This window comes from Cervus canadensis, chromosome X, assembly GCF_019320065.1.
Source record: "Cervus canadensis isolate Bull #8, Minnesota chromosome X, ASM1932006v1, whole genome shotgun sequence".
NCBI classification, from domain to species: domain Eukaryota; kingdom Metazoa; phylum Chordata; class Mammalia; order Artiodactyla; family Cervidae; genus Cervus; species Cervus canadensis.
In genome coordinates, this window is record NC_057419.1 from 97,575,284 (window position 1) to 97,585,184 (window position 9,901).

A 9,901-nucleotide genomic window follows, 5' to 3' on the forward strand; every position below is an offset into this window, starting at 1 on the left:
CAGGTCACAGCCTGACCTTCCAACTTCTCATGCCTTCCTCCTCTTAGTGCTACACGATGCCTCTGAGGTGACAAAAAGCAGGCCCACAGAAGGAAGGGGACAAGGAGAATCAGAAGCACCATGGGGCTGCTCTGTGGTTTGTTGAGAACTGACTCTGCTGGGGGCCGGCATCCTTGTCCAGTCCAAACACCTCCTGCATGAGGGCAGCACCCTGTCCCTGCTGCTGCCATGGGGCCTCCTGCCCATTGGAACCTGCCAGGCTGACCAGCTTCTCACCGAGCAGGAGGGAGGGAGAGCCTGACTGTATGGTTCCAGTGCCCACTGGGATAAGGCCCTACAGGAGTCTCCTCTGATACAGAAGGGAAGGGAACACAGGTGGACCCCCAAGGCTCCAGGTCTCTGCAGCCGCAGCAAGGGAGGGGAGCAGGTGGAGGGCCTTTGGTCTGGGGACATCGACATGCAGACGCCAAGCACAGGGGCAGGAGAGTGAGGGTGAGAAAAGCAGGTCTTGGATGCCACGAGAGCTTGTGTGTGCACAGTGTCCCGAGCCATGGCTGACAAAGACCCCCTTGGTGACACACAAATCCACTTCCAGGACCTGAGTGCTTCCTGGAGAAGGGGGACCAGAAAAAGCAGCTCCCTCAGGGCCCAGGGCATGAGGAGGGGCCCCAAGCATGAAAGGGAGCAAGAAAGACCACCTAGCCAGGCTGCCCACAGATGCCATGACCTTCCGTCCCCTTCCAAGGAGCCACCAGGGGCCCCTACCAATGTTTACAGCCTCCAGAGTCATGTCCCAGTCAGATGAACCGACCAGGTGCAAAGATTTGTCAACCTGCTTAGAAGCAGAAAGGCCACAGAGAAGCCCAAGTCGAAACCTGGAGCTCATCCAGGCCGCCAGTCCTTAAGCAGAGAGGCCCCTGGGAGAGCTTCTTCCACACCTTCTTAGATCTCCCCTTTCAGACACCAGGGACTGGCCCTCACACAGGGCAAATGACCTTGCTACTGGCAGAGGTGGGAGACAGTGCCCTGGGGCCTTGGAATACGGGCCTTTCCAAGGTGCCAGTCTGTACCCTACACAGTGATTTTTCAAGAACTGTGGCCCACACCCAGCCTCTCATCCTTTTTCAAATACAGGTAGACTGGGGCTTCCTTTGGTCACATATAGCTCAACAAGTCAGACATGTCCCTGGGAGTGAGTGTGTGTAAAGCAGGGCCCTTGAAAAACACCTAACCCGTGAGCCAACAAAATCATTTGATGGACCTGTCATCTGGGTAACTGAGAACAGGTCCACAGTGGTGGTGGGAACAGGGGCAGGGGCAGGGAAGATCAGAGCTGGCCTCGAAGAGGACCAGTGAAGTGCTTGTTTTCAACAGAACAGGCTGTACCTTGAGCCCCCAGTCAAGTACTTCAAAGGTTAGTTATCCAAATAGACTCAAGTTGGACGTGGGCAGCCAGGACTGCAGGTAGCAGAAGCCCAAGCACCCCACTGACAAAAGGAAACAGGGCTTTCAAAGCAGCCTCCAAGGAGTCTGAATCCGAGGCTCTGGGGAGGGGAAAAGCACATGCAGGTGTTCCCAAAGTGAACGCTCTAGGGCCACCAGAGTGGTGTTTATGGAAAAATTGGAAACTGAAGGCAACAGCATGTGATCTGCAGTGGGATGATGCCTGGCGGTGGGCAGAATGCGGGAGGCTGTAAGCTCAGTGGAGCACCTGGCTTTGCCCTCCCACATGACATCCTGGGGAATCTATGTCTCAGGTGCTTGGGAACAGTCAAGTGGAATATGAGGTCACTCCACTGTGCTCAACCACAGCCCTCCTGTGGGGAGAGCTCGACCTGGGGGGTGGTGGGGGCAGGACAACAGGAATCTGACTTTGGGGCCAACTGAGTGGGACCAACCAGCCAGCAGTACCAGCCAGAAGACGACAAAGCCAGAAGGGGAAAAGGATGGGAGGGGGGCACCAACTCAGGCAAAGCCAATCAGCCCACTATGGACCCCATCTTCTGGGAGGGACAGTCACCAGGGGCCCATCTGACCCCTGGGATCTCTCTTGGTGGTAGCAGACCTAGGACTTGCCAGGGCCTAGCCCTTCAGCAGAAGCCAGCCACAAGCCTGCATGTTGCTAGTGAGGGGAGTGGAGACAGGGGAACATTTGACAACCCATCCAGGGCCTGGCCCCCTGAAACAAGGCAACTGGCAGCAGATGGGAGCCTTTGTAGGCAACCTGAAACCTACGCTTCTGTGCTTTCAGACAAGAGACAAGCTGGGGATCCCATCTCTGTCCCCAGACTGCCTCCCCCACACTGGGCCAAGGCTGCCTCTCCACATCACCTCTGTGACATCATGAAACAATTAAGGAAGCTGACCACTTAATTGGCTGCCTGTCCCATGACCCAGATTCTAGACTCTCCAGAGAGCTTTTTTGGGGCACCCCAACCCTGGTCTGAGGCCCTTCTGCCCTGAGCATTCAATGCTTGGGTAGAGAATGCTCCTGAGCTAAACTGACTCCATGGCTAGTCAGAGTTCTCAGGAGGCATGGGCAGCCCTGCTGGCCCCATCAACTGATAGGGAGCCCACAGCAGGGGACCCCCATGATTACTCCCCGGTTCCAAACGTGGATTCAAGGGAGGCTTTGGAGAAGCAGGGTGACCAACCCGAGAGCCCAGATCCGGGCTCCCAAGTATACCTGACCCCACAGGGCCCCAACCCAGAAATGGTCAACAAGGAAGATAACAACACCATCCTTGGGCTGTCCTTCCCCAGGAAGCTCTGGATGATCATGGAGGATGCGGCCTTCACCTCTGTGCACTGCAGCGACAAGGGAGACACTGTGGTCATTGAGGCAAATCTCTTCCAGACGGCGGTCCTCCAGCTCAGGGGCGCAGACCAGATCTTCAAGACAGACAGCATCAAGAGCTTCATTCGTGAAATGAACCTGTATGGGTTCAGTAAAATCTGCCCTTCGAGGTGCTCTGCAGGGAAGAAGAAGCTGATGGTAAGGTAGAAAGCCCTCCTGGGGAGACTAGACTAGATGAGCTGAGTGCTGGACAGGTTTCATTTCCCAGAAGAACATTGTTATCATGAGAGGGTAGTTAAGGAAAGAGGAGGAAGCAGGGTCTGTCATGTTCCACCACCCCCCTTAGACAGGACCCACAGGGGTGACTCCAGACCCTGCAGGGCCACTTGATGCCAGGGACCACCAGTAACACCTTAAGTGAGGCTGGCCCCAGGGGAGCTCTAGGGAGCAGCATGCTAGGGCCTCATAACCTGCCAGGAATGAAGAGACCTTGTCTCCATACTTAGGCATGGCCAGGATGGTGGTAGGGAGGAGGGCGGTGAGGAAGGCTCTTCTCGCCCTTGCTGTCTAAAGTGATTCATTTCCTTTCAGATCTATCGCAACTTCAACTTTCAGAGAGACAAGCTTCTCCTCCTGCAGAACATCCGGAGGAAAGGCGACCCCAGAACAACTACTCAGCCCACCACCAGCGCAACAACCACCCCAAAGAGAAAGAAGCGAGCGGTGGAGACCAGATGCTCTCCTCAATTCCATCATGAGTTCACCCAAGAGATGGACAAGAACACCCAGAATGGAACCCCAGAAACCCCCAGCCTGCACTCATTTCTGTTCTCTGGCCTTTGATCTGTGTGCAATCAAGCCAGGTGGGCCAGGGGAAACCATCTCCCCAGTGAGCAGGGTGGCCCCAGTGACGAGGGCATGTCCAGCAATGCCACGTCTGTACCCCTGGCTACTGCTGGAAGGGAGGGAGCAGGGGAACTGACCGACAGCCCCCTGGAGTACCCAAGTTACAATTTGGTGATGGCTGTGTACAAGACCTTTTACTCCACCATGATGGCAGCCCTTTCAGTCATGGCCCCAGATGAGGCCTCTGAGGCGGAGGAGTAGCAGGGAGAGTCCTCAGATTACAAGGGTGCCCTCCGTGAGCAACTCAAGCACAAACAAAATTCCTGAGCTTCCAGATCCCTAGGGACACTCAAAATCACTCTCTTGTAATAAAAAAAATCGATTTATCTGTGGGAGTAAAGTATCAAACGAGAACTGCGAGTCTGTGTTCTTTATATTTGTCCATGTGATTCACACCGCACAGGATGAGCCCAATGAGGCTGCAAGCCCATGCCCCAGGCAGGCTTCGGTCTGGTCCCTGTGGTCCCTTTTTTCTGAAGCAGCAACATTTCACACGCTCAGCCAAGAGTGTGGTTGCTGAGTTGAGTGCAGAGGCCAGCACAGGATGGGCTTGTTCCTGACAGTGGGGGTGTCCCTTTCCATGAGTCATGCATCCTGAAGCGGAAGGTGCTCCTCAAGGATCCCCCGATGATACCACAAGTTTCTGATCAGCAGCTGAGCATCTCCAACTCTCGATCCATGGCCCTCCCTAAGATGCTCAGCAGAAAATAGGGTCACTCACCCCACCCGCCAAGAGCCCTGCAAACGCATGACCCCAAACCCAAAGATAAGTACAAGGTTCCCACAAGGTGAACACCAGCCCTTTTTGCTCTGCCCTCACAGCTGTATTGACGAGCCTGTGTTTGGATGTGATGCGTACAGGCAGCGTGTCCAACATGCAGGCCTTGTCTTGGCTCACAAGACAGTTTACAGCAGGGCAAGGGTCACCTGCAAGGACATACCGCGGCCTGTTTCTGGGCCTGCGGGCCTCTCTACCAGCCCGAGGCCTCACTGTCTGCTTATGCTCAGCCTGCCCCCAGCCTTCCCCCATTACTCCCTGGGCACTGTTCCAACATCAGGGAGTTTGGACCAGAACAGAGAGGGGAAAACACTAACCGATTTCCTAACAACACGTTTCTCTCAACCACCCAGATCCAGCAGAGCCAAAGTGAGTGGCAACGCTAGCATTCCGTAAAGGTCAAAGGCCCAGAAACTCTCACTGAGTCCAGAGCAACACCGCATGAGGGGAGTCCCTGCCCTGGGCCCCACACCAAGTGGGCACCACAGGGCATGACTGATTCAAGCAGAACCAGATGCGCATGTCCAGGGTGGGGTGGTAACTCAGGGTGTCACCATGTGCTGATCTCTCAGTCACCTCCCTTTTGAGAGCCCAGTCTGGACAGGACTCCTGCCCAAAGGGGTTCAGGTGCTAGGGGATGTCCACCTGGAAGACGTCCCTCCCACCCCTCCCTGGCAAGGCCTGCAACAGCCAGCGGGACTTGGCTAGCACAGTCATTTACTTCTGTCGCAGGTCGGGTAGCAGGGCTTGAATCTCCAGCTCTTCCACCTCGTCGGGACCTAGGTTTTCTGGGCATAGCAAAGTGTCCCCAGTGTCTGCAAGACCTGTGTGCAAAGACAGGAGACAGAAAGAGAACAAGGTCATTCAAAGCCGTGCCTCCTAGAGACGAAGACTGTATCATGGAGGGGACGCGAGGTGAATTGGGTCCTCTGGCTGAGCAATTCAGACTGGCTCACCTTGGCAAAGGGAATTCAGGGCAAGACCAAGCGAGGGAGGGAGCAAAATGAAACAGAGAGGCCTGGTGCTCCAGGAACCCACCAGGCCATGGGGAGCTCTCAGTCTGCCCACTGAAGGCCGCAGGGACAGAGCAGGAGGGCCCCGGTGGGGAGCCTGTGGACATCAGGTCCCCAAACATTTTTCCAGCAGACAGGTGTTGCTGTGGGGCCTCACCGCTGGGGAGTCAGGGGACTTGCTCAGGCCGGGCCGCAGGCAGTGGGGGTGGAACTGCCTGGGTTCCCAGGCTGGGTGCTGTGCTGCCTCTCATGGTCTCTGCTGGGCACACACACGTGGGGACACACATACACACACACGTGGGGACACACACACACACACGTGGGGACACACACACACACACGTGGGGACACACTCACACACACGTGGGGACACACACACACGTGGGGACACACTCACACACACATGGGGACACACACACACGTGCGGACACACACACACACGTGGGGACACACACATGTGGGGACACACACACATGTGGGGACACACACACACGGGGGACACACACACATGTGGGGACACACACACACGGGGGACACACACACACGTGGGGACACACACATGTGGGGACACACACGTGGGGGGACACACACACATGTGGGGACACACACACACACACGTGGGGACACACACACACACACACACAGAGGCAAGTGCCACGTACAGACCTGGATGTGCCTCTGCCTCAGAGCACAAATGGGGACTGAGGCCCAGAGTGGTGGTCAGGGAACCCAGCCACTGTCTCCCAGCCCAGGCACCCTCTCTGTCCCTCTGAAGAACCCTCAGTCCCCCCTACACCCCACCAACTGGTTCAACAGAAAACAAATGATCACAACCTGGCTGAGATCCAGGGCAGCACTGCGGCCAGGCAGTGCAGGGCAGGGCATCACTTGCCCACAATCACTGTGCAGCCAAACTTGTCCCCATCCCACAGCAAGGCCTGGATCTGGGCGGGGCTCATCCCCAACCTCTTCTTCAGCAGCTCCCACCAGGCCACGTCCTCCCAGTCCCCGGTGCACCATGTGGACGGCCAGGGTACAGTGCCGGGACTACAAAGAATGGGCCACCATTGTATCTCCAGGGTCTTGACACTCTTTAAGATGAAACCTGAAAAATGCTGTCAGAAGGACAGACAGTTAAACCTAATCTCCCAGGGCTCCCAGGGCCTCTTGTTGCTGCAGATATACAGAACCACAAAGGTCTGGAGCTTGATACAGCAGTCTCCAAGCTCACAGCCCTGGGCTGGACCTCAGCCCTATGAACCTGAGCTTCATCCAAGCCTGCTGACACAAAATGGGGGGTGGTGGTCAGAGAGGGCTGACTCCTTCCATCTGTCTCCACATGGTCTGATGACAGGTGGATGGTGACCCAGAGGACACATCCATCACATGGAGACAGTGGGGAGGTCAGGAAGGAGGACGAGACAGCAGGAGAGAGGCACGTGGTGAGTTCCAAGACAGAGGGCCCCAAAACACTGGGAGCATTGAGGAGGGAGGGCAAGCCTCTGGCTTCACAGCCCAGAGGCTGGGCTCTAGTCCTCTCCCAGCACAGACAGGCACTGTCCTGGGCTTGACTTCCCCCACCCAGGCCACCACCCCACCCCTCGGCTCCCAGCCCCATCCCTGCCCATGCTCTGCAGATCCCCTATCTCAGCCCAGGGCTACTGAGGGCAGTTCCATGCTAACCAATCTGGCCTTGGCCCTGGGGCTGCCCTGGACCTCAGACGGCCCTGCCAGGTGTCTTCCCCATGCCTTTGGGAGCCACCTTCCTCCAAACCCTTCACACACCCTGGCTTCCACTGCCAGCTGATGCCACAGCTCTCGCCCAGAACCTCGAGAAAGAACAAAGGAGTGCAGGGACTACTGGGACGGGCACACTCTGTGTCATCACCAGGGCCTGGGACAGCACCACACAGGGGTCACAGAATTCAAACCTCAAATAATCTGCTAGGTTACTATCACCTCATTCCATGGCTGGGGAGATGCTGAGAGATAGAAAGATAGCCCATGACTGCAGGGGGCCTGACCACACCTCCAATCTCCCTTCTTTTCTTTTACCTGGAGAGGAGTCCCTGTTTACTGGAGGGGGTTGGAGTCGGAGAAGCAGAGCCGCAGGCCTGAACCTCAGCATGGTCTCAGAACCTCCGAGGGAGCCTCTGTTTCCACATGGCTGTGAGGACGAGGACAAGGTCCCAGAGGAACCCAGCCCAGGGCCTCCCAGGCCTTTCCTTCACTGAACACAGCAGAGCCACAGTTATCACAGGTCCATGAGGTCCCATGAGTTCTGGTTCCTACCCTGGTGGCCTGCTCTCCTCACCTCTGGATTCACCACCAGTAGCCATGAAGGTCATCCTTCCATACTTGTAACATTCCAGTGTCTTCCTCCCTCAAAGCCTTTGTAGGGTATGAGGAGACACATCATGCCCCTCAGAGTCAGGTGCTGGAATCTCAATTGCAAGTACCTCAGCATGACACTACAGACAAAGGAAAGGTCTTCACAGAGCTGATGGAGGTCACCTGAGCCCATTATGATGGACCCTCTTCTTACAGGATGCCTGGCCCCATATGAAGGACACATTTACAGATAGACAGGCAGGCACACAGGAGAACTCTGGGTGAAGAGGAAGGCAGAGTTCTCCAAGCCCACCATGGCCAGCAATGACCTGGAAGTGAGGTGGTAGAGATGGGACAGACTCTCCCCACAGCCCTCATGAGAGCCAAAGTCAGCTGACACCTCAGCCTTGGCTCCTAGCCTCCTGAACCAACACAGTTCACAGGTTGAGCCACCCAGCCTGTGTGACCCTGACACAAAAGCCGTTCTCCAAAGAAGACCCTTTATCCAAAGAGGACACAGATGGCCAAGAGGCACTTGAAAAGATGCTCAACATTCTTAATTATTAGACAAATTCAAATCAAAACTCCAATGAAATATCACCTTATACTGGTCAGAAAGGCCATCATCAATAAAACCTATGAAGAATAAATGCTGGAGAGTGTGCAGAGAAAAGGGAACACTTGTACACTGTTGGTGGAAACATAAATCGGAACAGTCAATATGAAGAACAGTATGGAGGATCATTAAGCAACAACAAACAGAACTACCATATGATCTAGCAATCCCACTCCTGACTATATACCTGGAAAAGGCAAAAACTCTAATATGAAAAGATACATGCACCCCAATATTCATTGCAACACTATCTACAACAGGCAAGATATGGAAACATCCTAAATGTCCATCAACAGATGACTGGATAAAGAAGATGTGGTACACACACACACACACACACACACACACACACACACACAGAGGAATACTCAGCCATGAAAAATAACGAAGTAATACCATCTGTGGCAACATGGATGGACCTAGAGATTATCGTATTAAGTGAAGTAAGTCAGAAAGAGAAAGACGAATAATCTGTGATATCACTTATATGTGGAAAAAAGGATGATACAAATTAAATTATTTACAAACAGAAACAGACTCAGAGAACAACTTATGGTTACCAAAGGGGAAAAGCAGGGGAAGGGATAAATTAGGAGTTTGGGATTAACAGATACACACTACTGTGTACAAAATAGTACTACTGTGGTGCTGCAGAAGACTCTTGAAAGTCCCTTGGACAGCAAGGAGACCAAGCCAGTCGACCCTAGAGGAAATCAACCCTGAATATCCATTGAAAGGACTGATGCTAAAGCTGAAGCTCCAATACTTTGGTCACCTGATGGGAAGAGCTGACTCCCCTGGCCCTTGTCCTCTCCCCGCCTGAGTCCTTGCTTTTCATACCAGGTCCCCAGTCTCTCACAGACCCGGATGTGAGGAAGTCAGCACAGGCATAGTGTGCTCTTCTCACCCCAGGGGCTCCCAGGGATGCCGACAGGGGTGGGGATCTGTGGGGTTCCATCAGTCCTCCCTCAGGGTCCTGTCAGTCCTCCTCAAGGACCTCATCTTGTCTCTGGACAGGACTTTGGATTCTCTCCTGTCCCCTAATAAGGCCCCAGCCCTTACACCAGGACACCAGTCTCTCAGAGACAAGGAAGATGGGAAGTCAGCCCCCTATACCAGGTCCCCAGTCTCTCTGACACCTGGATGTCAGGAAATGCAGCATGTGTTCATCTGCCCTATGTCTTCCCAGAGCCCACTCTGCTCTTGGGTCCAAGGTCCCCTCAGTGTCTTCACCTTGACTCTCAAAAGAACTAAGATCTTCCCCTCTGCCCATCTGAGGCCCTGCCCCTTCTCACATTTGCCTAATGTCTCTGAGATATGGATGCGGAAGTCAAAACAGGCTGCCAAGTGCTCATCCCACCACAAGAGTCGCCCAGGGCTGACAGCAGGGTCAGGGATCTGTGGGGTTCCTTATATCCTCCCTCAGGGACCTCATCTTGAGCCCTGGTGAATCCGGGAAT

At 54.6% G+C, this 9,901-nt stretch overlaps 2 pseudogenes; one reads left to right on the forward strand and one right to left on the reverse strand.

Annotated features, from left to right (window-relative positions):
- The first annotated feature begins 2,509 nt into the window (after positions 1–2,509).
- On the forward strand, positions 2,510–3,970 carry LOC122435661 (annotated as a pseudogene).
- Positions 3,971–4,898: 928 nt separating this feature from the next.
- On the reverse strand, positions 4,899–7,842 carry LOC122435662 (annotated as a pseudogene).
- Positions 7,843–9,901: the final 2,059 nt, after the last annotated feature.